The sequence below is a fragment of the Lytechinus pictus genome, chromosome 10 (assembly GCF_037042905.1).
Source record: "Lytechinus pictus isolate F3 Inbred chromosome 10, Lp3.0, whole genome shotgun sequence".
In the NCBI taxonomy this organism is placed as follows: Eukaryota; Metazoa; Echinodermata; class Echinoidea; order Temnopleuroida; family Toxopneustidae; genus Lytechinus; species Lytechinus pictus.
In genome coordinates this window covers 17,303,287-17,319,831 of record NC_087254.1, presented here as the reverse complement: position 1 = coordinate 17,319,831, position 16,545 = coordinate 17,303,287, and positions in this window count along the sequence as shown.

Here is a 16,545-nt window from a genome sequence, read left to right as displayed (position 1 = left end):
TTTACACCTAACACTTTACACTACACCTTACACTACACCTTCCACTACACCTTACACTTAACACTACACCTTACATTACACCTTACACTTAACACTACACCTTACACTACACCTAACACTTAACACTACACCTTACACTACACCTTACACTTAACACTACACCTTACACTACACCTTACACCTTACACTACACCTTACACTACACCTAACACTTAACACTACACCTTACACTTAACACTACACCTTACACTTAACACTACACCTTACACTAAACCAAAGACCTTAAACTACACCTTACACTACACCTAAAACCTTACCCCTAACCCTTTCCCTAAATAATCCAAGACCCTGGCCCCCTTTTGTTCATGGGAATTTTTACTTTTGTAACGAAATGAACAGCTGCTTGAATAAATTTGTTGACTGTTGGAACTCGAGTCATAGAATCTTCTTGCTATAACCCTAACCCTATAATACTTTACATATAACACCTTACACTACACCTTACTTTACACCTAACACTTTACACTACATCTTACACTACACCTTACACTACACCTTACACTTAACACTACACCTTACATTACACCTTACACTTAACACTACACCTAACATTACACCTTACACTTAACAATACACCTTACACTTAACACTACACCTTACACTACACCTAACACCTTACACTACACCTTACACTACACCTGACACTTAACACTACACCTTACACTTAACACTACACCTTACACTTAACACTACACCTTACACTACACCAAACACCTTAAACTACACCTTACACTACACCTAAAACCTTACACTACACCTAAAACCTTACCCCTAACCCTTTCCCTAAATAATCCAAGACCCTGGCCCCCTTTTGTTCATGGGAATTTTAACTTTTGTAGCGAACCAGTCTGCTACGGTTTTGGTTATAATGCAGTAATCGTAGATTGTGCTATAGCTTTTGGTGCGTTAGAACTCAATGATCGACTTACGCAACGCTCTGCGTAAGGCAGCTCTTGGAGACTATAAATAACGGAGTTTCGCAGTGATCTCGTCTCTTCGACGCTGGCCGAGGTCGGAGTCGAACGACGAACTCCCTGCGCTCCTCTCCAACTGGGCTGGATCAAGAAGAGGTTTGGAAATGAACATTACTCGCTTAATTTGTACTACTGCAAATACAATTCTGGAAAATTGGTGACGGCCGGTGTTAATTGTGATAACCTGTAAGAGATGCTGAATGATGTATAATTGAATTATGACCGTTGTCATACACTAAATGTATTCATCGTCTCCAACCTGTGTGATCTATGGAATCCAATTGACTACTACAGTATAAGCCTTCCCATAGAGATTATACAGCTCCAATCGAAATCACGAATCATTATCCCGTCCATATTCCCTCTCAACACTCCACCCCCATATATTTTGGGAAAACAGAACACGCCCGGTCTCTACATTACGCCATATATACAGATATAAGGAAACCGCTCGCAGTAAGGATAACTAGTAATTCATCAACGGATGAAGGTGATAGAGGCAAGGGTCAGGCCGGTCCCCCAGCATCCAGGACCCGTTCCAAGACAGAGGGCCGCCACACAAAAGTAAATGTTTTTTTTAGCAATCATTTTGCCAACTCTTGATAAAACAGAATATCATCCCTGGTCCAATAACACTCTTGAAACATTCTGATCTTATATGATGACATATTACTTTGATATCATTGTAATTCAGAAGACCTATTTATGCATATTGTTTACTTGTACAATGTACACCTGAAAAAAAAGAGATGGAAAGAAGAGGAAGATCAAAGAGAGAGAGAGAGAGAAAGAGAAAGGGGGAAATGACGAGGAATGAGAAAAAGGTGAGGAGAGAAAGGCGAGACGAGAGGGAGATAAGAGGGCTTGATATAAGGGAGATGGGATAATAAAAGAGAGATATAAGGGGATATATAGAAAGGGAAGGTAAGAGAGAGAGAGATGAGAAAGAAGAGGAAAATCAGAGAGAAAGAAGCCAAAGAGAAAGGAAAAATAATAAAGAGGGAGATCGAGATGATATAAAGGGGAGAAATAAGAAAGAGAGGGGCATGAAAGTAGAAATGGAAGAAATAGAAGGGGATGGAGAAAAGGGAGGATAAGAGAGATGGACAGAAGAGGAAAATCAGAGAAATGAGATGAGATGAATAGTTGAATGAGAAGGGAGGTTTTAACAAAAAGCTAGAGAAAAGGGACATGATTTCTAATCGTTAAAAGATTTTTTTTTAATGCAACCAGCTTGTAGGCCTTTATTGTTCAGACAAATTGTAGGCCTACTCAGAAAGCAAATTTGTTGTTGGGCCTTTCTTTGTCATATAGTGTGCGCGTGAAAAAATGAAGGTCGAGTTTTTATGATTTCATGTCTGTATGTTTATTCCCCTTTAATACAAAAATGTGACTTAATCAACATTTTCAGTTATAAAAGTATTCAATAACATATAGTTCATGATGTAACAAAGCAAACTAAAACTTTAAACAGCACAAGGAACACTTTCTTTGCGTTCCTTTCTCCCATCTGCCTTCACGCAGCATTTGTCGACTAGCCAGTATTGACCTAGCAAAATGGCGGCGCGCTCAGTCGAGCGTGAAGTCCGATGCTCTTCGTTGCCGCACTGCTTTGTGTACGTTGGGAATAGGGACACGTATTCCACGTATCTCTAGTTCAGTGGTTCTAACGCACCAAAAGCTATAGCGCCATCTACGATTACTGCATTATAACCAAAACCGTAGCAGACTGGTTCGCTACAAAAGTTGAAATTCCCATGAACAAAAGGGGGTCTTGGATTATTTAGGGAAAGGGTTAGGGGTAAGGTATTAGGTGTAGTGTAAGGTTTTAGGTGTAGTGTAAGGTGTCAGGTGTAGTGTATGGTGTAGTTTAAGGTGTTTGGTGTAGTGTAAGGTGTAGTGTTAAGTGTAAGGTGTAGTGTTAAGTGTAAGGTGTAGTGTTAAATGTAAGGTGTAGTGTAAGGTGTAGTGTTAAGTGTTAGGTGTAGTGTAAGCTGTAGTGTAAGGTGTTAGGTGTAGTGTAAGGTGTTATAGGGTTAGGGTTATAGCAAGAAGATTCTATGACTCGAGTTCCAACAGTCAACAAATTTATTCAAGCAGCTGTTCATTTCTAAAGAAGCACAAAAAAAGAATGGCAATGAGGACCCTCTTGATGTCCACCTTCGAAGCCGCCAGTTTCAGTGAAGAAATCCGAGGGGTTAAATTTTACGAATATTCATGACAGAACGCATGACAGAACATCAATAACGAAGCACTATTACGACGAGATATTTGCCCACATTATCTCAATTAACCTTAAATTAGTGAAAAAATAAAGAATTTGACCTTTACTGAAACCAGATTTTAACACTTTTCCGATCGTTTGCGGCGAATGAAAATTTCAAATGTGGTCGGTGGAATATTGTTGTTCATTACTGTGTATGCCAGATGAGTGCCCGCACATGCCCAGTCTAGCAAATTTGAGTCATATTTCAGGACATATTGCATAGTTCATTTTCGCATGCCTCCGAATTATGTACTACACATATAACCAGACCAAGATGCAGCGAAAAAGTAATTATCTTCACAAAAGCATATTTCCCTTTGTGTATGACCTATAGCTTATCAGACAATACAGTTTTGGGATGTACAATGTGTCCCAGAAAAAGAAAAGAGGAAATAGATATCCGAATCATTAAATGTAAAATTTCTAACTAGTTTAAAGAATACTTGTAAAAACTCTGTTTTTTAAAGGAATATTGAGCAAATCATTCATGCGTGGCAGAATCCAATAAGCAAAGATTAAGAAAGAAACAATTTGTTTAGGAAAGTAAAAGCGAACCTCAACTCACTCGCATTATTGAACGCATGAAAAGAAGTGCTCTCGCCATATCGCTGAGTTTAAACAAGTTCAACATGTCCAACAAATCCTAACAAATCTTCATCAATCATCATCTGTGAAACTTCATTTTAAAACCAAAATTTCCATACTGTAAATAAAATATTAATATGCCTGAGAATTCTGGATTACTTTTTTTTCAGGTGTACATTGTACAAGTAAACAATATGCATAAATAGGTCTTCTGAATTACAATGATATCAAAGTAATATGTCATCATATAAGATCAGAATGTTTCAAGAGTGTTATTGGACCAGGGATGATATTCTGTTTTATCAAGAGTTGGCAAAATGATTGCCAAAAAAAAACATTTACTTTTGTGTGGCGGCCCTCTGTCTTGGAACGGGTCCTGGATGCTGGGGGACCGGCCTGACCCTTGCCTCTATCACCTTCATCCGTTGATGAATTACTAGTTATCCTTACTGCGAGCGGTTTCCTTATATCTGTATATATGGCGTAATGTAGAGACCGGGCGTGTTCTGTTTTCCCAAAATATATGGGGGTAGAGTGTTGAGAGGGATTATGGACGGGATAATGATAGGTGATTTCGATTGGAGCTGTATAATCTCTATGGGAAGGCTTATACTGTAGTAGTCAATTGGATTCCATAGATCACACTGGTTGGAGACGATGAATACATTTAGTGTATGACAACGGTCATAATTCAATTATACATCATTCAGCATCTCTTACAGGTTATCACAATTAACACCGTCACCAATTATCCAGAATTGTATTTGCAGTAGTACAAATTAAGCGAGTAATGTTCATTTCCAAACCTTTTCTTGATTCAGCCCAGTTGGAGAGGAGCGCAGGGAGTTCGTCGTTCGACTCCGACCTCGGCCAGCGTCGAAGAGACGAGATCACTGCGAAACTCCGTTATTTATAGTCTCCAAGAGCTGCCTTACGCAGAGCGTTGCGTAAGTCGATCATTGAGTTCTAACCACTGAACTAGAAATACGTGGAAGTCGTGTTCACCCAAGCAAAACATCGCCGGCGAACTCGATAAGTCACGTGACCGCCGCCATTTTGCTAGGTCAATTGTTCGAGAACGCGCCGTAGAAGGCAATTGAAAGTATGTGCAAGATGCAATATGTTTTCTCTATAAATATAAAATTAATACTGATGTACTTAGTGTGGCAAAGTGTATTTTAATGTCAGTAAGCCAATCATGTACAAACATATTTCTATATGCACAATGTACTGGGACCTGGTAATTCATGTAGTTTAAAAAAAGGGCTTAAATCAGGGTGACCAGATTTCAAAAAATGAAATACGGGACAATCGATAAAAAGATCATCAAAGAAGGCTACACAGTATTATACTTGTGAAAAAAATATAAAGAATTGGAAGGGAGGGTGAACGAAAGAATGAAGGAGAGAAAGAAAAGAAATGAAATAAGAAAGAAGAAAGAAAAAAACGAAGGGGAAAATGAAGGGGGAAATGAAAGAAAGTAAGAATAATTTAAAAGACGATGAAAGAAAGAATAAAAGAGAAAAAAGGTTTCCGTCATTCTTTGAATTCATCGAATATAGAAAGAAAGAAAAAGAAAGAAAGGGAAGATGTGTGACAGACAAAATAAAGGTGAGAAAGAAAAAGTAAGAAAAAGAAGGGAAACAAAGAATGAAGGAAAGAAAAATGTTTTCATTCTCTGAAAGAAAGAAACGAAGAAAGAAGAAAACAGGAAGGGTGAAGGAAGGAAGGGAGGGAGGGAAAGAAAGAATTAGAAGGAAAAATAGAATAAAGAATGAAAGAAAGAATGAAAGAGAGGGAGGAAAGATTTGAGGGAGGAGAGAATGAGAAAAAAATAATGGAAGGAGAGAAAAAACAAACAGAAATTAAAGGTGAGGAAGGGAGAAGGAAGTAAATAAAAAGGGCAGATAAGAGAAAGAAGGAAAGAAAGAAAATTAACACACAGACTGGATCAGGAAAGAAAGGTAGGAAATATTAAAAGATAGATGGAACAAAAAAAGCAAGCAGGAAGGATAGAAGGATGAAGAATAAAAATGAAAGAGGAAAAAGTTCAAACTTCAAACAAAAGCAATCCAATCATCTAACAGAAATGATAATGATATATTTGGTGTTTTTTAGATATATATCTTTAAAATTTTGAAAAACTAAGTGGTTTAGAAATGAATAAAATTTCAAAGTGAAACATTGTCAACTTACAAATTAGAGGAAACAGCGCCGGCATCCTACACAACAAGACTCAAAACGAAAGCTTAAACAACTACATGTAGATCCAGTTATGAAAACTAAAAAAACTTGTTCCTCCTATTAAATCAGTAATCTGAGAATCTATAATATATGATCATAAAAACTTCCCGCCAAAAATAATCTGCTCCGATCCTACATGCATAGAGCCTGCCACACACAGGCAGGAAGCCAGCTCGTTTGCAATGTAGGCCTATTGGGTTAGGATAAAAATCACCCGCAAAACTTTGCAAAAGTTTAGTTATCGATTTATTGTTGTCTCTGCTTCGTCATCTGTTATTTGATGAAAATTCGTCATTTTTAAATGTATCAACTACATTTTGTTCAATATTCTAAAAATACGGGACAGATAGGTGTCCCGGGAAGGGTTTGTCGGGACGCCGGGACAAAGGAGCAAAATACGGGACGATCCCGGAAAATACGGGACGTCTGGTCACCCTGGCAAATATTTGACAAGAGGTAGTGGTCTTTTTGTGCAATTTTTGACATGTGGAATATTTCATATATACTGACCAGGATATGCATATAATTATCTGGTATGTGAAAGTAAGCGAAATTTAGTGCCACAACTTTTTAAATGGAATTACCATTGCTATGCTTTTCTGATCTGTGCTCTAATTAGTAAACTTGTTAGAGTTGAATTTGTTTATCCATCACCCCTTCCTTTATGTAAAGGTGTATTGATGTATAAGCACATGTCGTGCAACATCCATGCTCTTCCAAATTAAATTTCATAAGAATTCAAATTATATTGTGCCCATTTTTATATACACTGTACTTAGTAGATATTTCATGGCTCAGCACACGAAGGTCCAACTTTGAAGGCTCATTAAAAGTAACAACCTTCTTGTCCTCAAACTTCTATCCAATTTTTCACCCTGAATGTGTGATTGAACAGTATGAGAGGGAGGGAAGGGAATATTTACTTAAAATTTATATAGAGAAAGTTGAAATGAGAAAGGCAAAATGGTAAAGATGCAGCCGGAGAGAAAACAAGAAACAGACGATCAACGAGAAGAGATGGAAAGAAGAGGAAGATCAAAGAGAGAGAGAGAGAGAGAAAGAGAAAGGGGGAAATGACGAGGAATGAGAAAAAGGTGAGGAGAGAAAGGCGAGACGAGAGGGAGATAAGAGGGCTTGATATAAGGGAGATGGGATAATAAAAGAGAGATATAAGGGGATATATAGAAAGGGAAGGTAAGAGAGAGAGAGATGAGAAAGAAGAGGAAAATCAGAGAGAAAGAAGCCAAAGAGAAAGGAAAAATAATAAAGAGGGAGATCGAGATGATATAAAGGGGAGAAATAAGAGAGAGAGGGGCATGAAAGTAGAAATGGAAGAAATAGAAGGGGATGGAGAAAAGGGAGGATAAGAGAGATGGACAGAAGAGGAAAATCAGAGAAAATGAGATGAGATGAATAGTTGAATGAGAAGGGAGGTTTTAAAAAAAAGCTAGAGAAAAGGGACATGATTTCTAATCGTTAAAAGATTTTTTTTAATGCAACCAGCTTGTAGGCCTTTATTGTTCAGACAAATTGTAGGCCTACTCAGAAAGCAAATTTGTTGTTGGGCCTTTCTTTGTCATATAGTGTGCGCGTGAAAAAATGAAGGTCGAGTTTTTATGATTTCATGTCTGTATGTTTATTCCCCTTTAATACAAAAATGTGACTTAATCAACATTTTCAGTTATGAAAGTATTCAATAACATATAGTTTATGATGTAACAAAGCAAACTAAAACTTTAAACAGCACAAGGAACACTTTCTTTGCGTTCCTTTCTCCCATCTGCCTTCACGCAGCATTTGTCGACTAGCCAGTATTGACCTAGCAAAATGGCGGCGCGCTCAGTCGAGCGTGAAGTCCGATGCTCTTCGTTTCCGCACTGCTTTGTGTACGTTGGGAATAGGGACACGTATTCCACGTATCTCTAGTTCAGTGGTTCTAACGCACCAAAAGCTATAGCGCCATCTACGATTACTGCATTATAACCAAAACCGTAGCAGACTGGTTCGCTACAAAAGTTGAAATTCCCATGAACAAAAGGGGGTCTTGGATTATTTAGGGAAAGGGTTAGGGGTAAGGTTTTAGGTGTAGTGTGAGGTGTCAGGTGTAGTGTAAGGTGTAGTTTAAGGTGTTTGGTGTAGTGTAAGGTGTAGTGTTTAGTGTAAGGTGTAGTGTAAGGTGTAGTGTTAAGTGTTAGGTGTAGTGTAAGGTGTAGTGTAAGGTGTTAGGTGTAGTGTAAGGTGTTATTGGGTTAGGGTTATAGCAAGAAGATTCTATGACTCGAGTTCCAACAGTCAACAAATTTATTCAAGCAGCTGTTCATTTCCAAAGAAGCACAAAAAAAAGAATGGCAATGAGGACCCTTTTGATGACCACCTTCGAAGCCGCCAGTTACAGTGAAGAAATCCGAGGGGTTAAATTTTACGAATATTCATGACAGAACATCAATAACAAAGCACTATTACGACGAGATATTTGCCCAGATTATCTCAATTAACCTTTAATTAGTGAAAAAAGAAAGAATATGACCTTTACTGAAACCAGATTTTAACACTTTTCCGATCGTTTGCGGCGAATGAAAATTTCAAATGCGGTCGGTGGAATATTGTTGTTCATTACTGTATATGCCAGATGAGTGCCTGCATATGCCCAGTCGAGCAAATTTGAGTCATATTTCAGGACATATTGCATAGTTTATTTTCGCATGCCTCCGAATTATGTACTACCAGAAGCGGATCTAGAGGGGGGGTTGGGGGGGGTTGCACCCCCCCCCCCCCAAAAAAAAAAAAAAAAAAATCCGGGGACCATTTTTTTAAATCTTATCTTTTTTTTTAAACTTGTAATTTTATTAGATGCAAGAAAACGCCATTTTCACACACAGATTTTCAAAAATTTTCCCTACTGTGGGAGGGGGGACACCCCCCTCCCAAACCCTCCCCCCTCGCTCGCTCCGCTCGCTTGGACTCGGTCGCTACGCTCCCTTGCATACCACCCCAACCAACCCCTTTATAAAAAGCTGGATCCGCCCCACATATAACCAGACCAAGATGCGGCGAAAGAGTAATTATCATCACAAAAGCATATTTCCCTTTCTGTATGACCTATAGCTGCGGAGTCATGCGGGAATCATTTGTCTACACAATTGCAAGAGATGTTGAGCAAAGTGCATGCCTTACATACTTTCTGCTGGCGGTTTTTAACCTTGTTAATTCAACGAGATTTTATTTGCTGTTACTCCATCTCATTTGAAACCTCCTTGGTTATAGGGTTAGGGTTCTCTCGCCTTTGGAACAGAGGGTCATGGGTTCGAATCGTTGCCATGGCGCATTTTCCTTCAGCAAGAAATCATTCACACTGTGATGCACTCGACTCAGGTGAGGTGAATGGGTATCGGCAGGAGTAATTCCTTGCATGCACTGAGCGCCGGTGATGGTAGCTCGAGCTAAAGCCGGGGTAATAATAGCAGCGCTTTGTATACTTCTGGCAAAGACGTTTTACAAATCCAGCTATTATTTATTAACATAGCTATTATCTTCACGAATTTCATATTCATTGAGTAGAAGTATACAACATTATGAAGGATATTTATATGTTAATAGCAGGAAACATTCCTTTTTAACTGCAGTGAGAAAAGTTATATAAGGCATGCTATCATACTTATTATCATTATTATTACTTTTTTTCTGCCACTTGTCCAGTGATATGAGTAGGCTTTTTTTGCTTTAACTACAAACAGTCAGAAGAGTGTGATTTTTTTCAGAATGGAAGCGACATAAAACTAACATTTTAGACAAAGGAATATTGAGCAAATCATTCATGCGTGGCAGAATCCAATAAGCAAAGATTAAGAAAGAAACAATTTGTTTAGGAAAGTAAAAGTGAACCTCAACTCACTCGCATTATTGAACGCATGAAAAGAAGTGCTCTCGCCATATCGCTGAGTTTAAACAAGTTCAACATGTCCAACAAATCCTAACAAATCTTCATCAATCATCATCTGTGAAACTTCATTTTAAAACCAAAATTTCCATACTGTAAATAAAATATTAATATGCCTGAGAATTCTGGATTACTTTTTTTTCAGGTGTACATTGTACAAGTAAAAAATATGCATAAATAGGTCTTCTGAATTACAATGATATCGAAGTAATATGTCATCATATAAGATCAGAATGATTCAAGTGTTATTGGACCAGGGATGATATTCTGTTTTGTTTATCAAGAGTTGGCAAAATGATTGCTAAAAAAACATTTACTATATGTTAAAATTCCCATGAACAAAAGGGGGCCAGGGCCTTGGATTATTTAGGGTAAGGGGTAAGGTGTAGTGTAAGGTTTTAGGTGTAGTGTGTAGTGTAAGGTGTCAGGTGTAGTATAAGGTGTCAGGTGTAGTGTCAGGTGTTAGTTGTAGTGTAAGGTGTTAGGTTTAAAGTGTAGTGTAAGGTGTCAGGTGTAGTATAAGGTGTAAGGTGGTAGGTGTAGCGTAAGGTGTAGTGTAAGGTGTCAGGTGTAGTATAAGGTGTAAGGTGAAGTATGTGTAGTGTAAGGTGTAGTGCAATGCTTTAGGTGTAGTGTAAGGTGTTAGGTATAAGGTGTTATGTGTAAGTTGTTAGGGTTCTCTCGCCTCTGGAACAGAGGGTCATGGGTTCGAATCGTTGCCATGGCGCGTTTTACTTCAGCAAGAAATTCATCCACACTGTGATGCACTCGACCCAGGTAAGGTGAATGGGTATTGGCAGGAGTAATTCCTTGCATGCACTGAGCGCAGGTGATGGTAGCTCGAGCTAAAGCCGGGGTAATAATAGCAGCGCCTTGTATACTTCTGGCAAAGACGTTTTACAAATCCAGCTATTATTAACATAGCTATTATCTTCACCAATTTCATATTCATTGAGTAGAAGTATACAACATTATGAAGGATATTTATGTTAATAGTAGGAGTGGGCTATACATTGGTCAAAAATACCTTTTTTGTAATTTCAATATGACAACAGTTTTTTTTTATTCCTTGTAATGTATCTCAACATGAAATGACAATATTTTTTGTCTCGGGTCCGAGAAAAAAGTGTGCCGGGCCAAAATCCAAAATGGCCGTCAAAACCCCCCAAAATCACAGTTTTGGCCACAACTTTTTTATTTGGTGGTCAATTTCTCTGGTTCTGGTGTCTATTCATATGTTTGGGGGGGGGCAGGTAATTTGTTTTCCTATAATTACTACTTTTAAACCATTATTTGTAGAGTTAAAAGGTAATTATACCTAAATTTTCCCATTTTTGTAGCCTTTTTTCAGCCAAAAGGTAGGTTTTCTCATCCTGGGGTTCTGGGATATTAGATGGTATGAGGTCAACAATAGCAAGCAGCTTCATATAGCTATATTGCTTTTATTCCTCCACTTTGGGTTTTACGGATATTTGTGAAATATATCTTATTAAATAAAAAAATGTCAATTATCCATTGGGGCTATACAGTATCCATGTACATATGTACAATGTACTGTACATACATGTACATACTGCACTGCATAAATGCATTGTCCACCATGACAAGACTTGTATAAACTATAGTGCCATAGAAATGAGCTCTCAGGTTTAGAATTAGATGCCTCAGAAATTGAAGATATTGAAGATATGTTTTGTTTTCAGACGGTAAATCGATTACTAAAGTTATACATTCTGATGTGGACCTTAGAGCTTATGATGAACCTCCTGAAGTTATATCCAGAACTATCGATGCTTGACTTCTCATCGTTATTTTCCCCCCAGGAGTGAGTGAGAATGAACATTTCTTGTTATTTGTAGTATCTTTTTAATTTTTCTTTTACTTTATTGAACTTTATATGTTTTATGTGTTACTTTAATAATGTCAGCTACTCAGTTTTGTCATGTATGTAAAAAGCAAATTTCTAGAATCAGGACTGAAAATACAGGGTGTAATTGTAAATATCCAGTTTATGAATCTATGAGGGCAATACAGCATAATTTTGTATTTGACACTCAATGCATTCTTCCACAGGACTTTGATGATAATGTTATGTGTAGTATAAATAATTGTGGTAGTTCCATTTCTATAGTTCATTTCAATTGTAGAAGTCTGAAGAAAAACTTTGATAATTTTATATGCACTCTTTCATCCTTTTCTCATCATTTTTCGATTATAGCTTTATCGGAAACTTGGCTTAGTGGTGAAGAATCTTTAAATATAGATGGTTACACTTTTGTTGGCCAAGGTAGGATTGGTAAACGTGGTGGTGGTATTGGTTTCTTTATAACAGATGTAATCAAATTTCGAAGACGAAAAGACTTGGATATCTTTAGTGAAGTTGTAGAAATGTTATTTATTGAATTATACGGTGATCATGACAAAGCCATTCTTGCCATTGTATATAGACCTCCAAATCAATCTGTAACTGCATTTTTAGATACATTAGAAGCACCACTCCTTAAGATCTCAGATGAAAATAAAGAGTGTCTTTTGATTGGTGACTTTAATATTGATTTATTACACAATACAATTTCTACACATGTTGATAATTTTTCTGATCTGCTTATGACATATTCTTTTACACCTTTTATACTTAAGCCAACCAGGTTCTCTAAGACCTCAGCAACTCTTATTGATAATATACTTTCAAACAGACCAGAGAATTTTGTTAAGGCTGGTATTTTGCTGTGTGATGTCGGTGATCATCTTCCAATTTTTTCATGTATTAAGGGTTCAAAAGATTTTTATAAACCGAATGTTATTACTAAACGTATCATTAATGATAGAAATATTGCTGAATTTTGTAACATGTTAGCTGAAGTTGATTGGAATGTACATTTACATGATTCACAAGTTGATAAACGATTTGAAAGTTTTATGCATGTATTGAATGACATATATGATAGACGCTTTCCTTTAGTAGATATTAATAGGAAGAGAAATCGCATTTCTAAACCCTGGTTTACTCCTGATCTAAAAAAGCTTTGTAAAAAGAAACATTTGTTGTACCGTAAATATACCAAGAATCCCAGCAATTACCGGAAATCTGTTTATATAACACTCAGATATGAAGTAACTTGTGCTATACGTAAATGTAAAAAGGAATATTACTATAATAAATTTGATCATGTTCGTTCCAACAAAAAAGAAACTTGGAAAATCATTAATGAATTATTGTCCTCTACCCGGGGTAAAGTGCAATGTGATTATTTTGAGAAAAATGGTGTGCGTATTGATAAAGCTGAGGATATAGTTAATACATTTGCTTCAGATATTGTAAGCACTTTACCTAATACACATACTGACTTCTCATATTTTTTATCAAGTGAACGTAATATTCAATCTTTGTACATAAATCCTATACAGCCTCATGAGATCATGGAAGTTGTGAAAAACCTTGATAATAACAAGAGTCCTGGTTATGATAATATTAATATTTGTGTAATAAAAGTAGCAATTGTTTTATTAGCCCAACCATTAAGTGAAATATTTAATTTCTCCATTCAATCAGGTATATTTCCCTCTAGTTTGAAAATAGCTAGAGTTGTTCCAGTGTTTAAAAAAGGAAACAAGGATTTGTTGAATAATTACAAACCGATTTCAGTTTTATCAGTATTTTCTAAAATCTTTGAAAAACTTATGTATAATCGTTTACTTAAACATAATATTTTTTATTCAAAACAATTCGGATTCAGAGAAGGTTATTCTTCGTATATGGCTTTGCTTGAACTTACAAATAATATTTCTAAAGCGTATGAAAATAAAAATTCTGTCATTGGTATTTTCTTAGATTTATCCAAAGCCTTTGACTGTGTTGATCACCAAATCCTTATTAAAAAAATGGAACATTATGGTATTCGAGGTACAGTTTTAGATTGGTTTTCAAGTTATTTGTTTAATCGCTTACAGTATGTTTATATGAACAATACATCTTCAACTATGCGAAATATTAATATAGGTGTCCCCCAGGGGTCTGTCCTGGGGCCTTTACTTTTTCTTTTGTATATCAACGACATCCAATTTGTAAGCAAAATGTTTCATGCTATTATTTATGCCGATGATACCAATCTTTTTTTGTCTGGGGAAAAAAGTGATTTTTGTGTAACACAGCAAATTCCAAATTAGTAAAGTTTTCAGAATGGTTTGCATCTAACAAGTTAAAAATCAACGTCACTAAGACATGTTGTATGCTCTTTAAACCAAAGAATAAACAAATCAATTTTTCTGATATCGAATTATTTATTGACAATTGTCGTATTCCATTAGTACATTCCACTCATTTCTTGGGAGTCGTTATTGATGATAAATTAACTTGGAAAAATCATATTAGTTACATTTCTAACAAAATATCAAAGGTTATTTGTGCAATAAGTAGATTGAAGAAGGTCTTACCTCATAACATACTATTGTCCATTTATCAATCTTTAATAGGATCTCATTTGATATATTGTAATATTGTGTGGGGAGGATGTTCCTCAACACATCTCAATAGACTCTTTTTGTTGCAGAAACGGGTAATACGCGTCATCACAGACTCAGCTCCCTTTTCACATACCAGTCCTTTATTTTTCAAATTCAGACAACTGAAAATTCAGGATATTCATAAATTACAAGTTGCAATCTTTATGTTTTCTTATTTACACAATATACTACCTAAATCTTTAAATGACTGTTTTCATGAGAATAATTTAACTGTTCCTTACACAACCAGGCAGTCAAATCACATCCGTGTCCCTAAATTAAAATATGAGTTTTCTCGGTCCACAATCATTTTCATTGGTCCAAAGCTATGGAACTGTTTAGATCCTGATATGAAGAGTTGCCCTACATTGTCTAGGTTTAAGAAGATGCATATAAATAATCTAATTAATTCTTATACTCCCTGATTTTACTTCTATTTTTAATTTTTGAATAACTTTATTGCTTTATGTTTTTTTTTTTTTTGTATTTGCTTGTTTGTTTATGATCAGTCATATGTTATCTTTATATGTTGGGGACAAGCCCTTGATAGGCCCCGGGCCTTTGTTTGTCCCTCCACTTTTTAATATTCTGTTAATGTTCCGTACTTTGTTTATCCTTTTGTTTTTGTACCAAGTAAGTTTATGTATTGTATTATTCATTGTTCTTTGAATCACTTTGTGCAATTTTGATGTAATTTTTATTGAATTGTGGAAATAAAATGAATTGAATTGAATTGAATTTTGTCTCAGAAATTGAGGACATGTTTTGTCAAATATGCTAATTCAGGGGGCGGAGAGAGGTAATTTACACTGTAGCTATTCTGGGCCCCGTTGCATAAAAATTTACCATTATGTTAACTTCACTTAATGGTAACTTGCATGCAATCCTTTATTCTGATTGGCTGTTGATCAGCGTTACCATGATACTAGTAGTTACCTGACCCCATAAACATAGGCCAGTTAGACAACAGAACCAGGTTTTAAAAAAGCCACCAAATGAAGAAGATATGGCTAAAAATGTGATGTACATGTACGTATATATACATGTATGTGATATTTACAGTAAGTGTAAGTTACGTTGCTGGTTTCACCATGTACATCAGCTGACAAGGAATTAAATTCACAATCTAATTCTAAACCTTTGAAGCTCATTTCTATGACACTATAGTTTATATACAGGCCTTGTCATATGCCATGGTGGTCAATGCATGGATATATGCAGTGTAGTATGTACAGTGCATTGTACACCGTATGGCTCCTATGGATAAATTACATTTTCTTTTATTTGATAAGATATATTTCACAAATATCCGTAAAACCCAAAGTGGAGGAATAAAAGCAATATAGCTACATGAAGCTGCTTGCTATTGTTGACCTCGTACCATCTAATATCCCAGAACCCCAGGATGATAAAACCTACTTTTTGGCTGAAAAAGGCTTCAAAAATGGGAAAATTTAGGTATAATTACCTTTTAACTCTACAAATAATGGTTTAAAAGTACTAATTATAGGAAAAACAAATTGCCTGCCCCCCAAAACATATGAATAGACACAAAAACCAGAGAAATTGACCACCAAATAAAAAAGTTGTGGCCAAAACTGTGATTTTGGGGGGTTTTGGCGGCCATTTTGGATTTTGGCCCGGCACACTTTTTTCTTGGACCCGAGACAAAAATATTGTCATTTCATGTTGAGATAAGGTAAAAGGAACACAAAAAAACTGTTCCCACAGTAAAACCAAAATTACCCATTTATAGCCCACTCCTATTAATAGCAGGAAACATTCCTTTTTAACTGCAGTGAGCTGAGTTATATAAGGCATGCCTTTAGCTAAATTTAGGGTTAGGGTTATATGGTTAAGGTTATAAGGTTAAGGTTCTAGGGTTAGGGTTGACATAGCTATTATCTTCACCAATTTCATATTCATTGAGTAGAAGTATACAAAAGTATGTAATAGCAGTAAACATTCCTTTTTAA